Source organism: Bos grunniens, chromosome 13 (genome assembly GCF_055505025.1).
Source record: "Bos grunniens cultivar Pamir isolate PY7600 chromosome 13, Bosgru_T2T1.0, whole genome shotgun sequence".
Taxonomy (NCBI): Eukaryota; Metazoa; Chordata; class Mammalia; order Artiodactyla; family Bovidae; genus Bos; species Bos grunniens.
In genome coordinates, this window is record NC_141177.1 from 52,595,594 (window position 1) to 52,616,902 (window position 21,309).

Consider the following 21,309-nt stretch of genomic DNA (forward strand, 5'->3'; position numbering starts at 1 on the left):
AAAAAACTTTCCCTTATGAAATAAAAGCAAGACTCTTGAACATACAAAAAAAAAAAAATGAAGTGGCTTTTCTTCAAGGATGTTCCTGCCTGGATTTGTAGATACCAAATATAAATCAGGCAACTAAAAATACTTAGTGAAATTGCTACAAGTGATTCATAGTAGTAACCACTCCTTTATAATGAGTAAAACTGGATAACATCTCTTACAACTAATTTTTTTTTTAATACATAGGCCATCCACACTAATTTCTCTTTAGGACAGCTGAACTTCAAAATAATTTTCCTGGAATCCCAGAAAGTCTTTCTGTTGCACAAATACCTGTCTATCTAAAAGGTATGGCCCACAAAATCATCTCAGGCCATGTACTTTGAAGACCACACAGTAGACTGTCTTAGTTTCTGTGTCTTAGACACAGAAGAGTCTTGAGTTTCACTATCCTGCTTAGCTAGTTCAGACTTAAAGACTCAGTACGAGGTATGTGCTTTTAGATCATCAGGCTTAGCCTGTTCAGTATAAAAAAAGTAGTCTTGCAGAAAAAGGTCAAGGAGAGCCAGAGGACTCTTCACCTGAATCTAGCCCTTGTCTTATTCTAGAAACTTCCAAAACACTATCTGTTGTCTACCTGGATACCTGTATGAGACATGTCACCCATGTTTGAGGAAGAGGTGCTGATGTGCTCAGTCATGGCTGACTCTTTGCAACCCCATGGACTGTAGCCCACCAGGTTCCTCTGTCCATGGAATTTTCCAGGCAAGAATACTGAGATGTGTTGTACACATAACTACATTGGCTTTGATAACCACTTTAATTCCATTCCCACACATGGAGAAGTAGGTACCACCTCTGAGCAGTATTAGTTATAGGCAAGAAGCAGATGCCCAAAAAGTGTCTATACAGGGACTTCTCTGGCAGCCCAGTGGTTAGGAATCCATGCTTCCAATGCAGAGGGCATGGGTTTGATCCCTGATCAGGAAACTAAGATTCCATATGCCCCATAGTGTGGCCAAATATATATATATATATAATATATATATAAAAACTGTTCAACCAGTGAACAGTTTGAGCTCTACCCACCCTTCAGTTCCACACTGATGGACCATAATTTCAGCCAAAAATAATCTGATGCTCTCATCAGCACTGTGGCCTCTTTATCAGCTTGTGATCAGCTATTGTTATTTGTCTTGAAATAGTAAGAGAAGCAACTTTGATGTGTAGGTTTGAGGGGATAATTTGAGCCTTCAGTTCTCAGAGCATTGAAAGGTGGCATAAAAGAGCCTGCTTTCCGGGCATCCACAAGTTTCACCTGCGTACATTTCAGTTCGACGTCTGCTGAAGGTGTTTGCTGAGGATCTACCATGTCCAAAGGAGGAGGATACTATGACACACAAAGATGAAAAGGAACACTTGTGCCTTAGGAAGCTGAAGCATTCCAACATAAGTGTGTGATACAGGGCGAGCTTCCAGTGCAAGATTGCTATTTTCTGTGTATTAGTGGCACAGCTATGGTATAAAGCAGAGTGCAGTAAATGTTAGAAGAGAGGTACAGAGCAAGTGCCCTGGAGAGTACTGTCTGGACAACGTTCACCAGTGCTAGAGGGACTGGGAGGGCTTCCTGGAGGAGGTGGCATTTAGGCAAGCCTGCAGAACATTAAGATTTTAGCAAAAAGGCATTCGGGTAGCATGAGCAATGAAAGGCATGTTTAGGGGTTTGTAAGCAATCTTTAGAGGCTCAAACAAGGATTGAACAGCAGGTCTGTAGCAGAAGACACTACAGCATGGGCTAGCCCCAGAGGATGAGACTTGTATTAGGATGGTAATTAAATGGGCAACACAAGGATAGGCTGAATGCTGGAGACTGAAGGCTAGGATGAGTTAGGAAACAAAAGTGAATTTTCATCCTTCCTCAGAGACTTTAAGAGCAGGAGTACATTTCAGAGGAAAGGAATTCTGGATGAACATGGGCCTTTTTTCTCCACTAACTTGCAAAAGTATTACAATGCTAGCTGCGTAAAATACCTTTCCCAATCATAGTTTGAAAACAGATTGGAAAGTCTTAAACACTGACTGAACACAGCATGACTTGAATACTCACTGACCTCTCAAACTTACTGATAGAAAAAATGAAATCAAAATACTTGGAGCAATTAGAACATTCCCAGTAACTGAACTCTGAACTCTCAAACAACAATGACCACTACGAATATCACGTGGTATGAATGTGTTTCCCTAAAACTGTGACTGTCGTCAGTCCCAACTTTCCATATTGCTGGTTTCATTACCTTCAAGAGATTATGAAATATCAAAAGTATGATCTACAATGATAATGTCATGCATTTCTCTGAAAAGCCCAGGACTCTCTCTGCACTTTAATTAAATCTCCAAATGTCCTTGTGACATTAACAAGGGATCACCAGAAGGTGAGCCACCGAGAAGACAAGAAGACTGGACCACTGGACATACTTTTAGCTGAAATCCACTTTTATTATTATTATTCCCATTTCACCAAGGAGGAAATGGGGTTTATTCAGATAAGAATGATGGGCTATCTTCCATTTTCACTGAAGGCAGAATGTACTGCTCTAGTCCCTGGAAGCATGCCCTAGGAGGCCTTTAAAAATAGTATAAGAGAAATCTCTCAGGTTTCTTCTTCGCAATTCAACTGCTACTTTTTTTTCTTTTTTTCTTTATTTATTTTTAAATTGTAGTATAGTTTATTTACAATGTTGTATTAGTTTCTGCTGTACAGCAGAGTCAGTTATCAATATACATACAGCTACTCTTAGATTTGATTCCCACATAATTAACCTGCACTTATTAACGAACACTTAAAATGGGCACCAAAAAAATAGACATCGTCCTTTTCTTGCAAAAGAACTCAGGACAAGAATCCAAATGTATCATGATATCCAATCTCTTAGCTCTGATTGGCGGGCTTGTCAGAAGCTTGGCTGCCTTCCCCATATCCTCATCCTTCCCTTAGCAACACAGAGATTGGGTACCAGTCTTAAGGAGGTTGGTTATGTTAAAGACACAGTTACAAATAGCAAAAACTAGGAAAAATGAAGACTAGAAAACTGAGTAAGTCTTGACTCTTGGTTCTACTCTTAGGATAGTGGTATGGATTCTAAAGTCAGACTCTAAAAAATAGACATGCAGTTATCATATATTATCTAGTTTATAAACTAAATCCACTTCTTATGAAGGAAATTAAAGGGCCAAAACCACTTCACCAGACTATATCAACACTGTTTCGATCTTACCACCTCCTAACAAACTACTGGTTTTTCCAGTAGTCATGTATGGATGTGAGAGTTGGATTATAAAGAAAGCTGAGCACCGAAGAATTGATGCTTTTGAACTGTGGTGTTGGAGAAGACTTTTTGAAAGTCCCTTGGACTGCAAGGAGATCCAACCAGTCCATCCTAAAGGAGATCAGTCCTGGGTGTTCATTGGAAGGACTGATATTGAAGCTGAAACTCCAATATTTTGGCCACCTGATGTGAAGAACTGATTGATTTGAAAAGACCCTGATGCTGGGAAAGATTGAGGGCAGGAGGAGAAGGGGATGACAGAGGGTGAGACGGTTGGATGGCATCACCAACTCAATGGACATGGGTTTGGGTGAACTCCAGAAGTTGGTGATGGACAGGGATGCCTGGCATGCTGCAGTCCATGGGGTTGCAAAGAGTCGGACATGACTGAGAGACTAAACTGAACTGAACTGAACATCCTACAAACCACAGTCATGGCTCCCAAGGAAACAAAGACAGTTTGCGGGTGGGAGAGGGAATCAGAAAAAAAGATAGATGCTGCCTGTGGTTTTAGGTAATAATTTATCACTGAAGTCTAAAAAACAAATGGAGATACAAATAATGAAATCTTACAGCAATGATCAGTTGTAAGATGCCATAATGATCCAGACTATGCTTACAGTTATTTAGATTATCATAAAAATGGAAAGAAAAACATAAAAAATTTTGTTGAGAATCTGTAGATCCTCAAGTTTGAGAAACATAGTGTTAGAGATAATCTTCACTGATGGGTGTAGGAAAGAAGGAAAGATAACGAATTTTGCTTGGTCCTAAGAGAGGGTGGCATCTGACACAGAAACCTCTTTTGGGGAAAGACTCGTATTTGATGTACTAAAAATAAAGTAACAGACAGCTTATTTCTACTCCTGAAAACTGATTTACTACAATGGGAGCCAGGGCAAGTCTGTAATAACTACCTGTGTCTTAGAGCAACAATCACTCTTTCTCAATCTTTGAGATGGCAGAAAAAGTGCTCTAATGGAATTCCAAATTCTCTAGATAATGTCTCACAAAATTAGGAAAACTACCTACAACCAAAACAAACTTAACGGATCCCTAGTCATGTATATGCATTTAAATATAAAGGAAATGTATTATATATTTTCCTCCTAAAAGTAAGATACCCTAAAAGATTTAGAAAGTTTCTCTAGTATTATAATTTAATTTCATACCTCAAATCATTGCTGTTACTTGCTTTCTAAGAATTCACAGAAAATAATATATTTTAAGTATTATTCAACACACTATTTCCTTTCATTGAGTTCTAACTGTACTTTAACAAGTATGTATATGCCAAAGCACTATAATTTTAATCTCTTCTTTGCATTAGATTTGCATCTGCAACTTTCATCATTTCCATCAATTTCCTAAATAGAAAAGACTTTTGAACTCAAATTACAAGTCTGCTAAAACATGACAAATTATTAGCTGTATCTAAACAAGGTAGGGCTTTGCATTTAGATGAATGGCTTTGAAGCAGGTAAAATAAACATTAAGATTAAATATTAAAATGTATAATATTTATAATTAAAATGTGAAAGCTTCAATTAATGTTACATACTATTTGATCTTAAAATTTTTGAGCTCTAAGGGACTATGGAGATTACTTAATTCAAAGACTTCATTTTTATTTTATTGTATTTTAAATATTTATTAATTTATTTGGCTGTGCTGGGCCTAAATTGTGGCATGTAGGCTCTTTAGTTGTGATATGTAAACTCTTAGTTGAGGCATGTGGGATCTAGTTCTCTGAGCAGGGATTGAACCCAGGCCCCTCTGCACTGGGAGCACTGAGTCTTAGCCCCTGGATCACCAGGGAAGTCCCAGCAAAGGCTTCATTTTCAGATGTAAAAACTGAATCTTTTTTTTTCCTGGTAACTTTGACCAGAATCCAGTCTCCTAACTCATTAGTCTGGTGCTGCCTTTATTCAGAACCCCAGGGATGGCGGAGCCTGGTGGGCTGCCGTCTATGGGGTCGCACAGAGTCGGCCACGACTGAAGCAACTTAGCAGCAGCACAGCAGCAGCAGCAGCCTTTATTCAACCACGTAGATATTTACTGTAAACACCACATTAAGTTATCCTGGTGTCCATTAATGTGGAAATACCATTCAGAGGGAACATCACTCACTGGCCTCAGGAAGAAGAAAATCTAATCCCGACTCAGCTGTGGCCTAGATGGCATGAAGCAAGCCATTAAGTGCAAGTTATAAAAATAAGGACTGGAGTAATTTGCATGTATCTACCTAAATTGGTTGTTGCAAGTAGTGGTAATAAAAAATGATGATAAAGCATCCAGCATCTCTAAGTGCAAACGAAATACTTAATAACAAAAATCTCAACTATATTTAAACCCAGGAGTAATAACCTCTTTGAGTCATCACTAGGAGGGAGTATATATTAGCTATTGCAAGTCCTTATGCCATCTGAATAAGCTAATGCAGGGCTTTATCTAACAAGTTCAGCAGCTCCTGAATTTTCCTAGTTTTTCATAATCTGTCTTTATGTTGACCTAAACCATATAGAAATTATCAATTAAGAACAAATTAGAACTCTGTGACTTATCAAATGCACTACTCATTACTAAACAGAGATAAATGTTAATGAAGCATTTGTAGTGTTGCCAAGAATCTGAAAAATTTACTAGAGAACTATCCTGTAACTGATACATGCAGAGCATAAACCCTGCCAAATACTATTCTCTAATAGCAAAATATAATTTCCTGGGTGACATGTAAAATCGTCCAGTTTGAGCTGACCTTTAGAAAATAAAAACTTATCAACTAGATTCTCTTGGATAAGAAATAAATCTTGCAACTTCGAGGGATGGGAAGAATGAATAAGTAGCTTTTTACAGTATTGTGGGAAAAAAAAAGAAACAAATATATTTTGAGGGATAAACTGCATATACTATGCATAGGAAATAGTCTGAAAGAAAGAAAATACCCAGAGGTGCTAATAGAGGTTATCTCTACAGGTAGAATTTTTTTAGTTAAATCTCTATTGGAGTATAGTTGATTTACTATTGTTGTATTAGTTCCAGGTGTACAGCCAGGTAAGTCAGTTACACACATACATATATCCACTCGTTTTTAGATTCTATCCACATACAGGTCATTACAGAATATTGAGTAGAGGTCCCTGAGCTATACAGTAGGTTTTTTTTTTTTTTTTTAATTTGTATTGGCATATAGCGACTATAAGGGTAGAATTTTTTGTTGTTTTATTTTTCTCTTTTGTGCTTATCTGTTTTGTTGGATTTTGAATGTGGATTAAGTGTATCCTATTTTTAAAAAGATTATTTTTAATGGCAAAAAACATTGCTTTAGTTTCTTGTGTTGAGGGAGGTAAGGTACTCTCATGCCCACTTCAAAACAAAACCAGAAGGCTTCACGTGTTAAATGATGGCAGTGATAGAAATGGGAGGTGCCTCCAGGGTTCTTGGGTCTGATGTGGTTCTCGGTTATTTTAGGGTGCCAGCAGAGGGGGAGAAAGTCTCAGGAGGCCAAGTCAAGGTGAGCTTTCACCCTGAGTAAGGACTAAAGGGCAGAACTGTAAATGGTTCTAACCATTCCTAAACCTCTATTTGGCATGCATTCCTTCCCACCATTTTCATTTCTGGCTTGTATGTCTCCGTCTTAAATTTAAACAAGCATTGCTTTCAGTGTTTAATTACAACTTAATGGAAACACTACTTGCATTCAAATTAGCTTTTCGTTTTCACAACACGAATGTGCATCCAAGTTATTGTGTCATTATAATCTCATGTTATAATGGCTTCATAATGCAAGTCCCTGCAGAGTTGAATTACTAGTTTCCTATGGTAATCACCCATCACTAGAATATCATAGTCACATAAGCACAGTCCCCACACGCTTCCACTGCAATCATTTTGACATTGTAAGAGCATTTTAATAGTATTAGCATAGATTCTCCAGAGAAATCATCTCATTGTCACTACATTGCCATATAAGATTAATTGTGATGGAGCCCTGTCATTGTGATATGAAAGCTTAAAAATATTTTTTTAAAAAGTGATGCTTAGCAGTAAAGCATTTCACTTCTCAAAAGGTCAGTGCATTTTACAGTAAGGTTGGCCTTGAGACCTTTAATTGAAGAAATTTCCTTTCACAGGAGGTGAGGTTTTTGTTTTCATTGTTTCTCTGTGTTTGTTCAGGATTCATACAACTGTAAGAAAGGAGGTCAGTTCCCTCTGTGGTACAGAAAGGAAAAGCAGACGTTGTCCCTGTCTTTAAGGACTTTGTAATTTAGTCAGGTTTATGACCAATTACATGCAGCATTAATACTCTTATGCTAATTTTTAAAAGAATTTTTTTTTAATGTGGCCCATTTTAAAGTCTTTATTGAATTTGTTACAATATTCTTTACCAGCTGAGCCACCAGGGAAACCCAATGTTACAATATTGCTTCTGTTTTATGTTTGGGGTTTTTTTGGCCATGAGGCGTGTGGGATCTTAACACACACCCCCTACATTGGAAGGTGAAGTCTTAACTTCTGGACCATCAGGGAAGTCCCCGTACGCGAAATTCTGAAGTAACTGGTGTTACATACCTATAAGAACAGTCACACAAGGTGCTCCTGGAAAGAAAAGGTTTGCCAATTAATAAAGGGTCAGACAAAAACTGTATGGCAGGAATGGAGTCCAGGTTATCAGCCTTCCTTACAGTCCAGCTGGCATCTCTGTAGCCGTTAACCAAGGGAAAAAGGAAGGCCACCAGAGACACTAGTGGGTTTCACAGCCACAGCCCCACCCAAGGATGAAGCAAAAAGAGGCTGTGGGCATGAAACCGCTCCTCTGCTGGGGTCTGAGCAGAGCATGGAAGCTGGACCTTGATCTTTCTCACTAATAGAGGGATGAGCAGAGATGGTCTCCCTAAGCACCACATCAAGGCTCAGAAAAGCACCGCCCAGGCCCTGACACTCTCCTTGGTTTGAAGCCACAGAGTGAACTGCCTGTGTGTGTCAGTGACAAATGACATGTGATGCAGAGCCTGGCAGGGCACTGTGTTCGCTGGAGGAGCCTCTGATCTTCTCTGGAGACACTGTGGGGGAATTGCAAACGGATTATCCTCCCTCTCAAGGAATCCTTCTCTCTGCTCAATGTTCAGTGAGAGTCAGGTCACAGCCAGCATTGAGCATGGTGAGAGGCCTGTGGCAGGCGTTCTAGAGATGCTGATGGATGGAGGAGTTCATTATCGTGGCTGGAGAGAACACGCAGGCTTCAGAGCTGCTGTGGGTCTGAAAACGCACGGGGCAGATGTGGAATACAGACTCTCCGGTCACATTAATGGCAGAGGAATTACCAACTGGCCATGTCTCCTACTTTATTAAAGATTGCCTGTTTTCTTAGTGATGGCAAATATCAGCATTCAGAGGTTTCATGGTTGCAAATTTTGCCCTTCTCGAGTTATATGTGCCTGGGAAATCTCAGAACTACGCCAAGGCTCAGTTTCCCAAAAAAACTAAAGACACTTTTAAAATTGGAGCGCAATGAGATACAGATGTGCTTTCTAAGTGCTCAAAGCTGCTTTTACTGACAGGCTGTGGAGCAATATTATTACATAAACGAAATTAGTTATCCTTCCTTTAGAAGTGATTTTTAATTTCATAGGTAAATCTATGGCCCTTGATACCTAGTCTTCCTTGAGTTCTTGCATGGGCATCACATGACATTCAACTCACTTCTCAGGCTGTTGCTCAGAGTAACTCATGTCATATGCTTTTCCTTATGAATTCATATCGAAAATTACTTTGATTACCTTTGGTTTTCAGTTTTCTATTATTTCATTATCAGACATACTGAGATTAAAAAATCAGGAACTCAGGGAGATTTGAATCCAAGAGCACTAACCATAAGAACAGAAATTTTATTTATCATGGGAAATATATTGAAATCTTGATGCTGCTTAAAAAATACCAGTTTCCCTCTCTTGTTCAAATGTATTGAAGGCAACAGACATCATTCATGATAATATGCAATAGGTTAATCTTTTGATACAAACAAAAGTTAGAACCTCCATGATATCACTTATATGTGGAATCTAAAATATGAACATATCTGTGAAGCAGAAACAGACTCACAGACATAGAGTCATAGAAACATACCACACAGACTTGTGGTAGCCAAGGGGGAGGGGGTGTGGCAGGTGGATGGACTAGGACTTTTGGATTAACAGATGCAAACTATTACATATAGAAGGGCAGATAATAAGATCCTACTGTATAGCACAGAAAACTATATTCAATGTCCTAGGATAAACCATAATAGGAGAGAATATGAGAAAGAATTTATATACATGTATGACTGATTCACTTGGCTGTACAGCAGAAAGTAACACAACATTGTAAATCAACTATACATTGATTTTTTAAAAAGTTAGAAGCTATATAATATATTAAGTGCCATCAAAAGTTAATGCTAACGTGCTGTATTCCAAAAGTGGAAAAATACACACAGATGGGACAGCATACTACTTTATGAAAATATCACAATTTCCCAAAGAGAAAGACAAGCTAGAAATTTACCAACTACATCCATATTACCAAAAAAAAAAAAAAAAAGTTGACCTGCTCAGAGTGTGTCTTTGGGTAAATCACTTAGTCTGTGGGCCTGTTTTCTCATTAATAAGACAAAGGAATAAGCAAGGTGATTTCTAACATTCCTTTCAGATACAACTTCTCTGATTCTATGTGAAGTAACATTCAAAGACCTGTAAACTGGTTTTGTAGGCACCCCTCCAAGAGTTCACTGTGTTTAGGTGTTAAACAAATGGGGACATACATTTAGTAGAAAATCAGGCAAAACATTGCTATGCAAGGAACAGAAAAACATTGATCTTTCTAGTTCTTTTTCTGATTTCCCACCAAGGCAAACCATCCTATAACAAATTATACTACAGTATTTACTGTTAACTTCAGATTATTACTAGCAAATCAAAGAAAAATATTTTGCTACCTGGATGATTCCTTTTCTACGGTCACCCTTTATACTGCTTATGACTAAGAGTAAATAGAGGCACTAGTATAAAATAATGGTGGTGATTAGCCCTCAGATAAATGATGCTGACTATCTAAACTGGGACCCCCAGGTAAGAACTGGGCTGCAGAGCAGGAGGTGAGAGGCAGGTGAGCAAGCAAAGCTTCATCTGTATTTATAGCCATTTCCCATCACTCACATTACCTCCTGAGCTCTGCCTCCTGTTAGATCAGGGAGGGTGTTAGACTCTCATAGGAGCATGCGCCCTACTGTATGTGAATCATCCTGAAACCATCCCCCACTCACCCCACCCCACCTCCACCCTGGGTCTATGGATAAATTGTCTTCCATGAAACCAGTCCCTGGTGCCAAAAAGGTTGGGGACTACTTGTCTAAGCAACTGAAAACTTGGCTTTTTCCCAAGTACCGGTTAAAATGATCCATTATCTAAGTATATGTGTACACAGATACATATGCATACATAGGTAATTACATTTTCTATTGTTTTTGGAGTTTCTAATCATCACAGTACAGGTGCAGAAACTATTCTGAAAATGACTGTGTGCCAACTTCTCAACTAAGAATTATTTTACTTTTTAGTGGGCAGTGAGATAAGTATAAACAGTCAATTTGCTTGTTTTTTGTCACTGTTTTCAGAAAGTGATATATACATCACTGGTGTTCAAATTGATTTTAGGTGATATATGGACATTTTAAAATGTTTAAACAAAGTATTTACTTATTTAACATATGTTAGGGGAGAAAGTAATAAACACTGCAAGCCTGTGATTTCAGACATTTTTGCTTAGGATGAGGCCAAAGAAAAACAATGGGTTGGTTTAAAGAAAAATATTGTCATTAGTAGTGAAGCTAGTATATAGGCATAGCAAACATTCTTATTTTTTTAACTTTTTTAAATTAAACCTTTTATTTTATACAATGTTGTGATAGTTTCAGGTGAACAGTGAAGGGTCTCAGCCATACAGATACATGGATCCATCTCCCCCAAACCCCCTCCCATCCAGGCTGCCACATAACATTAAGCAGAGTTCCCTGTGCTGTACATTAGGTCCTTGTTGGGCAAATACTCTTAAAGATGATATGAGAGTGAATCAAATTTGATGAATACCAGTGAATGATGAATTTACTCATTCACTCTGATGAACATTATACACAGAGAGTTCAAATCAGGTACTCTGTGATAACCTAGACATGTGCGATGGGGTGGAAGAGAGGTTCTAAAGGGAGGGGACATATGTATACCTATGGCTGATTCCTGTTGATGTATGGTAGAGGCCAGCACAATACTGTAAAGCAATTATCCTCCAACTGAAAATGAATAAATTTTTAAAATGACATTTAACATCTCTGCAATGTCTTGTAACACATTTAATTTTTCTGGCCTACTAAGGAACTAACTCCTGTTAGTTCCCCACAACACATCAGAAATATAATCTTGACTTCTAATTAGTCAGAGAAAGTTATTATCCAGTTTTAATTCTCAGACCTTTTCATTGATCCTATAATTGACATTATTTTAAATGCTGTGGATATAAAAATATAAATGTGATATTATATGGTGTAAAAAACTATAGATCGAGACGTTGTGGTCAGACATAGTACAACTACTTAGTAAGTTTTCCAATTTTTACAGAGTAAAACTCTAAAGTTTTAATACATCACTCTTTTTAGAGAGACAAGATATAAATAAACTCTCCTTTAGTGACAGTGTTGTAAAATCATCACATTATGTGGGAATAATTCATGAAAACTTGGGCTTCCCTGGTGGCTCAGACAGTAAAGAATCTGCCTGCAATGTGGGAGACCTGGGTTCGATCCCTGGGTTGGGAATATCCCTTGGAGAAGGGCGTGGATATCCACTCCACTGTTCTTGCCTAGAGAATCCCATGAACAGAGGAGCCTGACAAGCTACAGTCCATGGGGTAGCAAAGAGTCAGACATGACTGAGCGACTAACACTTTTACTTTTCTTAACGAAAACTTATTTTAGCCAAAGTATTACTAAAAAAAATATAAAAATAAGTAAGTGCAAACAGCTTCATCAGATAACACAGTATCCTTACATAATGCTTTATGAAAACTCCACATTAAAAAAAAATTGCAATTCTGATTTTAAAAGCAAAATAATTTAGAAACTAATCATTTTGACCTCACTGTGGCAAGAATACGTACTAGCAAAGGCCCATGAAATATCCCTAATGCTAGAAACTGTATATGTTCTTGTATATATTTTAAATCTAACAATTCAATGACATTCAGTAGGCAAGAATATATAGAACTATGTAGAATCTGCATGGAGACTGTTTAAACTTGAATCTCTTTGCTTGACATATTTTAATTTTTCCACTGAAATACTCTGATAGACAAAAAGTTAAAAAGGCAATACCTGGGAGGAATGAAGAAGATCAGAAAGAAACACCGCGACTGGATCTGCTGGAATCTTCTATCTCCCTGGACACGTAGCAGGGCAGATGCGGCTGTAAGGTCAGAGTCTCTGTCCTGTCTGTACTTAAAACAGCAGAATCTTCACTACTTATGCACTCCGCTGCTCCCAGATATTTAGTTCCACAGGAGAAAGAAGAATACTTGGAAACTTTTCTTTCCTGGTTGATACTGGGGCAAGTTCAAAAGAACACAGAAGCCAAACGGAATCAGTTTTAGGCCTTAGATCTGCACTGGAGGCCAGCGGCCCCTTCTGAAATTCCTGTGTTATGTGAATTTGTGCAGTGGCAAATGAAGGCGCGGAAGTTAAAAACTGAACTTGGAGAAACTGCAGCCTGGGAAACTCTATAACTTGTAGAAAAGCACTGACTCATGAAATGATAGACGTGCCATAGACCAGGGAGTGATAAATAAGAACATGTGTCAAATAATCTAGGCTAAAACTAGCGAAGACGTCCTTGTAGCCTTTCCTGGGTAAAGGTTTCAACAATACTTTTCTATGGAACGACGGGTAGTGAAAACCACATTCTACCCATGTGTGTATTCTCTTATGTAAACGTGCATACCTTACCATTCAAATTTAATCTGTCCCTCTAAATGTGATGGTATCAAATTTTGCATTACAGGAGAGAGATATATATATCTATGTATATATAATTATATATAAAGAAGAAATGAATTATATATTCATATGATTATATTATGTGATTACATAATTATATGTAATTATAATTATATAATTATAATTATATAATCATAATTATATAATTCTCTTATTTGAACTTATTAATATGGACATTTTAAAAGTTTACAAATGTAGAAAGAGCAGTGTAATGAACCCCTATGTATCATCAGTAGCAGCTTCAACAGTAATTCCAACTACAGTTTTTGAAGGGAAAAATAATGTTTCACAGCTCATGCAAAACCGTTCAACCAATTATCCCAAATATTACTAACATACTCTTATAAACCCACATAACAATCCTCTAAGGATTTCTGGCTATCCGTTTACTGCAAAAGGCATTTTTAAAAAGAGCTTTAAAAAAAAAAAAAAAAACTATAATTCTGTTCTGAAGCTGAACATGGTGAAGTTCTCCAGTATCAACTCTAGTATGCATGGTTGATGCAGACAGGGCACGTCGACGTCTTTGAGGTTTTCATGTTCCCAATATTTCTTCAAATATAAGAGCTTATCTAACTTCCTCTTGGTTCATCATCTTTCTTCAGAGACTCTTCTGCTTTCATGGACATTTTCAGCTGATAATAAGGAGGCAGAGATTCAGAACACATCTTACAGCAGGAGCACAAGATGTCACCCTCTAGGGAAAAGATGTGCGATAGGACCAAAGTGTATTTTATATCCTGTTACCCTTTTTGATGCCAGACTAGTCAAGGCATGTTTTTGATTCAGAGAGGATATTTTAGGTTAAAAATATGTGCTAGTTTTCATCACAAATATCTGGATGGTGATAGTTCAGACAGCAAGATATACTTGCTTACATGCATTTTATGGTTAACAGCTTAATACACTATGTAGAATTTATCTAATCATGTTGCTTTGATTTTCATCAGTTCAATCTTTTAAGTCACAAACATAAAGCTCTCCTCAAAGTAATGTTAAGAGGTTCCTAAACTGAGTAGACTCTCCAAAAATTTGTAGTTATCACTTGATTGTTCAAATTTGATAATTTTTTTTAAGCCCTCCAAAAATGGTAGTTTCTGGAGACCACTGGGTTTCCCTGGAGGCTCAGACAGTAAAGAATCCACCTGCAATGCAGGAGACCCAAGTTTGATCCCTGGGTCAAGAAGACCCCCTGGAGAAGGGAATGGCTACCCACTCCAGTATTCTTACCTGGAAAATTCCATAGAGAGAGGAGCCTCACAGGCTACAGTCCATGGGGTCACAAAGAGTTGGACACAACTGAGCGATTAATCACACATGCACACACACAGACCATTATTACTGTAGGCTAGTCTGATGGGCTGAATTGTACCCCCTCTAAACATTCTTAGGTTCAAGTCCTAACCCCCACTATCTCAGGATGTGACAGTATTTGGACACAGGGTCTTTAAAAAAGGTAACTATATTAAAAAGAGTTTGTTACAGTAGGTCCTAATCTAACAGACTATTTCCTGTAGTTGGAAGAAAAGAGTAAGACACAGAGTGAAGACCATGTGACGATACAGGGAGGACAGGGTAATGAACAAGCCAAAAAGAGAAACTTCAAAAGAAACCAAATCTACCTACAACCTTGATCTCAGACTTCTAGCCTCCAGAAAAATGAAAAAATCAATTTCTTTTGTTTAAGTCACCCAGCCTGTGATATTTTGTTATGCAGCCCTAGCAAACCAATACAGTCAGTAATAGAGGTCATGCAGTCCAAGCCATGGAAGTGGCCTTTAATTACACCAGGGGGCTCTGGGTCTATCAAGTGAGTAGAAAATTTGTCAAGAGTCTGGCCAGGCATATGCAATATAATCTAATCCTTTTTGACAAATGTTGATGCCAATGAGGTGACAGCTCAGTGTATAGACTGAGAGGAAATAAATCATTATTGCAGTTATTTGTCAGGGCTTAATAGAAAAGCTTGCTGAAAAGTTAAGCAGATACCACACACAACAGCTGTGGCAGCTGTATAATGTGAAATACCCCTGAACCAGGGAATCCACTTCATATTTCCTACAAACTTTCACAGACCAACAATATGACATCTAACTTTTCAGAGACATAAGGAATGTAGTAGATGAGACCTAGAAATGTGACAGGATAAACGTGATAACTTTGAGATTGTATGAAATAAAATATTTTAAATATTTCAAAAATCAATAATATACAAGTTTGAAAATAGTAAGCAATATTAAGAAAGACCCCTTTTTTGGTACACAAAAATACGAAGGATTTTGTGGTTGCAATGGACTTTCAATTGCACACAGAACATTAAATTCATAATAATATTTACCAATAGAGTCTTCAAAGTGTTTTTCAAACACTAAATAATTATCCAATTAAGCCATTGCGAGATAAGCTGTCATTACTCTGGATTTAGTGGAAAGGACTAATAATTTTTATTTTAACAGTTTCTGTGAAGAAAGACTCAGTGTTTACTGAACACAACTGTGAGACACAGACCAGCCTTTTAGTGAACAGGGAACAGAAAAAGCAAAAGGTTGATTAGCTAAGTGAATTCAGAGGAAGACAGAGACGATTAAGAACTTAAAACCATGACCAGTGAGAACAGAGAATTTAATATGCAAAACAGAGACCAAAATTGGCAGAAAGCTACTTATGAAAACTGCCAATATTCAGTATGGCTGACTGACAGTGGAGGATCTTTGGTCATGCCCTGAACAACATAATTCATCATACCAGTGCTCAGGGCAGTCATGTCCAAGCAATTTATCATCATCATATCATTTGTCTGAGTAAGAGAGGGGGAGAACTTTGATTGTTAACCTCTAGGGAGACTGGATTTATAGCCAACATCCCTAAGAAGGCAGCATGGCTCTGCCCCAAGCAAAATGCTCCCTACTTCGCTTCTGTTTAAGTCAGAGGAAAAGAGGGAACACATTGCTTCCTGCATGGGGAGAGCAAAGTCTAGGTCTGATCCTCTTGGATCTGAAATAAGGAAGCAAGGAAATGATAGTTAAAGTATTTGTTTGAGGCTGCTTTAAAAAAAATTAGAAAGTAGTCAATGGTAAGTAAGGATGATTCATTTCAAGTGTCCCTTGGTGACAAAATAGTTTCTGCAATGCATCTATTGATACAAATACATTTGGAAAGAACTGTCTCTTAACAATGAATCTGTGAACCTTCCTCTGTATCGGAAAACTTGGGAAGAATGCTGAAATTTTAAATAATGTATTTATATAGAAAAATACATTTATATTTTATAAGTATGTAAGATATATTTATATATTATAAATATACATTTTATATTACATATTTTAAGTATATAAAATATATTTATATTTTATGTATTTATAAATATATCTGTATCTATAGATATCAGATCAGATCAGATCAATTGCTCAGTCGTGTCCGACTCTTTGCGACCCCATGAATCGCAGCACGCCAGGCCTCCCTGTCCATCACCAACTCCTGGAGTTCACTCAGATTCACGTCCATAGAGTCAGTGATGCCATCCAGCCATCTCATCCTCTGACGTCCCCTTCTCCTCCTGCCCCCAATCCCTCCCAGCATCAGAGTCTTTTCCAATGAGTCAACTCTTTGCATGAGGTGGCCAAAGTACTGGAGTTTCAGCTTTAGCATCATTCCTTCCAAAGAAATCCCAGGGCTGATCTCCTTCAGAATGGACTGGTTGGATCTCCTTGCAGTCCAAGGGACCCTCAACAGTCTTCTCCAACACCACAGTTCAAAAGCATCAATTCTTCAGTGCTCAGCCTTCTTCACAGTCCAACTCTCACATCCATACATGACCACAGGAAAAACCATAGCCTTGACTAGATGGACCTTTGTTGGCAAAGTAATGTCTCTGCTTTTTAACATGCTATCTAGGTTGGTCATAACTTTCCTTCCAAGGAGTAAGCGTCTTTTAATTTTATGGCTGCAGTCACCATCTGCAGTGATTTTGGAGCCCAGAAAAATAAAGTCTGACACTGTTTCCACTGTTTTCCCATCTATTTCCCATGAAGTGATGGGACCAGATGCCATGATCTTCGTTTTCTGAATGTTGAGCTTTAAGCCAACTTTTTCACTCTCCACTTTCACTTTCATCAAGAGGCTTTTGAGTTCCTCTTCACTTTCTGCCTTAAGGGTGGTATCATCTGCATATCTGAGGTTATTGATATTTCTCCCGGCAATCTTGATTCCAGTTTGTGTTTCTTCCAGCCCAGTGTTTCTCATGATGTACTCTGCATATAAGTTAAATAAACAGGGTGACAATATACAGCCTTGACGAACTCCTTTTCCTATTTGGAACCAGTCTGTTGTTCCATGTCCAGTTCTAACTGTTGCTTCCTATATATTTATATATAAATCGCATTTTTCAAAATGAAAATGACAGCCTTAATTCCTATCCCTCACGGACATTGAACCTTTATGTACTTTACACTTTAACACCTGCTGCCCTTAGAGAATGTGATTAAACATCTAAATGCCATCTTCGTCACCTTTGATTAAAATCACAAAGTTGACTTGAGTGTTCTGGAAATAAGTCTACCTGCTATCTCATCTGATAGTTAAAGAAACACTGGTCACAGTAGCACACTTCTTACAGAACCTTCCCTCTTTTAGGCTCCCAAGATATCTGATAAGCTGGAAACCAGTAATCCCTGGAGGCATGTGGCTCAGACCTTACCTGAGTGTATTAGTCAGGATAGGCTAGGTTATGTTGATTTAACAAACAAATCCCCAAACCCTGGGGCCTAAACCCACCAGAAGCTCATTTCTGGCTCACACTGTGTCTAACACAGAGAGATGGGGATTCTGCTGGTTGTCTTCATTCTATGTTCCAGGCTGACAGAACAGCCATTGTCTAGAAAACTGGTGGTCACTCTGGCAGAGGGAAAGAGAGTGGGGTATGCCTCTCACTGGCTTTTAAAGCTTCCACCTGGGAGTGACACACATCACTCCACTTATATTTAATTAACCAAAGCAACTCCATGGCCATGCCTCATTGGAAGGGGACACAGAAATGGATAACACTTAGGACTCCCCTGCTGAGCAGGCAGAGACAGTTGTACTCAGAGAGATAATGGTTTCATGAAACAGGTCGTCAGAACCACAGAGCCAGTTTATGCCAGATGACTAAGTGGGAGCAGATATTTTATTTTTCGTCTTCCTTTTTTTTAAGTGAGGGAGGAAAGTCTATGAATGAGAAGGCTTTTTTTAAATGAAACATTTTTAGAAAAACACGAACCACTGAGAAACAGAACGATGCTGTGTTCAGTATATGAAAAACGTATTCAACAACCATCTCAGGTTTTCCTATTAACAGTGATGTTCATAGGCAGTACACAGCTTAAGGACTTCTCAGCAGTGTTACTGTTTGGTTCACTCAGGTATTTAAGATATGTAGAAGAAAGATTCCTCATATAGTAACACTTTAAAGCATATGGTAACAAGAATGGATATTTTCTAAGGTCAGAAAGCTCCTCCCATTCTCTGTAGTTCATTATTTTGTCTTCAGGCTTATTTCTGAGAACAACTTCCACAAGCCTTACATAGGGGTCCACTACCTACTACAATACCAGGGATCTTAGGGCCAAGCGCAAGACTAAGAAGGCATTAAATACACAGGGATAGACTTTTCAAGACTGTAAATGATCTGTTGTTCTTTGCTCCTGTCTGGGTCAAAATTTAACTATGCGCACTGCAAAGTGTATAAGGAGATCAAACCAGTCAATCCTAAAGGAAATCAACCCTGAATATTCTTGGAAGGACTGATACTGAAGCGGACGCTCTAATACTTTGGCGATCTGAGGCAAAGAGCCAACTCACTGGAAAAGACCCTGATGGTGGGGTGGGAAAGACTGAAGGCAAAAGAAGAGGGTAGCAGATGATGAGATGGTTGGATAGCATCACCAGCTCAATGGACATGAATCTGAGCAAACTCCAGGAGATAATGGAGGACAGGGAAGCCTGGCATGCTGCAATCCATGGGGTCGCAGAGTTGGACACGACTTAGCAACTGAACAAGAACAGAATATTTACTTTAAAAAATCTACATTACATATAGTTTAGTCACTTTTATAATAATAAAGCAGCATCTAGCCTCCACAAATGAACACAGCATTTCATAAAGTAGAACTCTTATCCTTTTAAAAATTAAGTTGCTATCTTGCTATCAACAGTCAGTCAGCTGTCTGATCTCTTTTTCTTTGCCTCTTGCACTGAGATTTCTTTTTGAAGGGGCTTGGTTATTTCTGGAATTACATCAGGCCTTCAGGATAAGAGCTGTACACCCCTTCTGCCAATATAAAATAAAATGTAACTGGCCAAGGAGGAGTCCTACTTCTTAGGGCTTTTTTCTTACTGATATTCATTCTATATGACAGTGAATGTGACAGATCCTTTAGGATAGGAGTCAATGCTTGTCAGTTTTCTCCACTGGAGAAGTGATTTAAAGATGAATAGACTCGTGTGTCTACACATGGAGGAAGTTCTCTATACGTCTCCCCACCCCAGGTGTGCCTGCACCTGAGGAGTCTTCAAAATATCACATCGCGGCTGTAAATACCATGATCATATTGTATCTGGAGTATCTTTACAATGGAAGGACCACGACAGTAAAATAAATCAGCAAGCTGAGGCCCAAGGCTTAGAGGTATGATTTCAAAGCTTATAAGGAGAACAAGCGTGGAATAGATGACCCTGATGCCAGCACAGCTGCCCAACTACGACCCCAGAGCACTTCTGCCCACCAACCCTGAGCTGGAGCCACAAGGGGCCCTCGGCCTCGTTCTGCGCAGGACTCTGAATCTCGGGTTTCAAGCTTGACTCTGCAGGACTTTAAACTTCGGGACTGAAGAAGGAAATGGAAACTCCAGTATTCTTGCCTGGAGAGTCCGATGGACAGAGAAGCCTGGCAGGCTATATACAGTCCATGGGATTCAAAGAGTCGGACACGACTTCGCGACTAAACCACCACCACCAGACTTCGGGGCAACAAGCCACCGGCAAGCCTAGACCAGTCTCCCAGGCCTCCCGCAGCCTCAAGATCCCTGTCTTTGCAACTTCCCCGAGAGCGATAGGAGAAAGGCAGAAAGAAGCCAAAGCCTTAGGAACTCCTTCCCCAGGCGGGACCTTCGCCAAGGTCCCTGCAGGAGTTCACGCGCCCAGCTGTGCAGCGACCGCACCCTTCCTACCGGGCCCACAGCTCCCGCGCCCGCTCCGGTTCCTGGGTGCCTTCCCTCCACTCGCTGCGCGCCGCCTTCTCCCTGGGGACCCTCTGCAGGGCCAACTTTCCGGGTCTTTGACTAGTCCCCAATCCCCGCCCACTTCACCCTCCGGTCTAGTCTTCTCCCCGCCCTCCGGCCATGACCACGCCCACCTGCACTCGGCCACGCCCACTGGGCGTCCGTCGGCCCCGCCCCCTACCTTAGACTACTCGCAATGGGCTCCTGTTGGGCCGCGCTCCTGACTCGGCCACGCCCAGCAGGTTCCTGCCCCCTCCTCCCGAAGGTTCCCGCCTTCGGCCCCGCCCCCGCCCCTCCCGCCTCCAGGCTATTTGAGCTCAAGTTTTGTACGCTGGGCCTTCCCCTGAGCAGGCAGAAGCCTTACAGTCTGAGAATCAGCTCAACTGCTGAGCTAAGAACCCACTTCCTCTGCGTGAGTCTGTTGTACCTGCCAGATATTCTGGAAGGAGAGGTTTCTCTTTCTAGTTTGGCTGAGTCTGAAGAATTAGGAACTAGAGCCTTCAGGGAGAAAGGAAGCAGTTGCATTTACCCCAGATCCCAGTTCTCCGTGGCAAAGTCTGGAACGTGGAGGCCCTAGAAGCTATTTTGAGTTTCCTGCAAGGACAGCAAGCTAGGGGGAGTGCACTGGCAGTTTAATGGCAAGAAGAGAATTTGAATC

At 39.5% G+C, this 21,309-nt stretch overlaps 1 protein-coding gene across 2 annotated transcripts in view; it reads right to left on the bottom strand.

The window, feature by feature from the left end:
* PTER (phosphotriesterase related) overlaps positions 1–20,682 on the bottom strand; it is a 76,702-nt gene extending 56,020 nt beyond the window's left edge. Inside the window, exons 1-2 of one of the 2 annotated variants that reach the window (XM_086334182.1) lie at positions 20,601–20,682; positions 12,718–12,944 (exon numbers count right to left, since the gene is read on the bottom strand). The gene's annotated coding sequence lies outside the window, so the exon portion shown is untranslated. The remainder of the gene's footprint in view (positions 1–12,717; positions 12,945–20,600) is intronic. The other variant, XM_086334181.1, reaches the window with a different exon arrangement.
* Between the last annotated feature and the right edge of the window lie 627 nt (positions 20,683–21,309).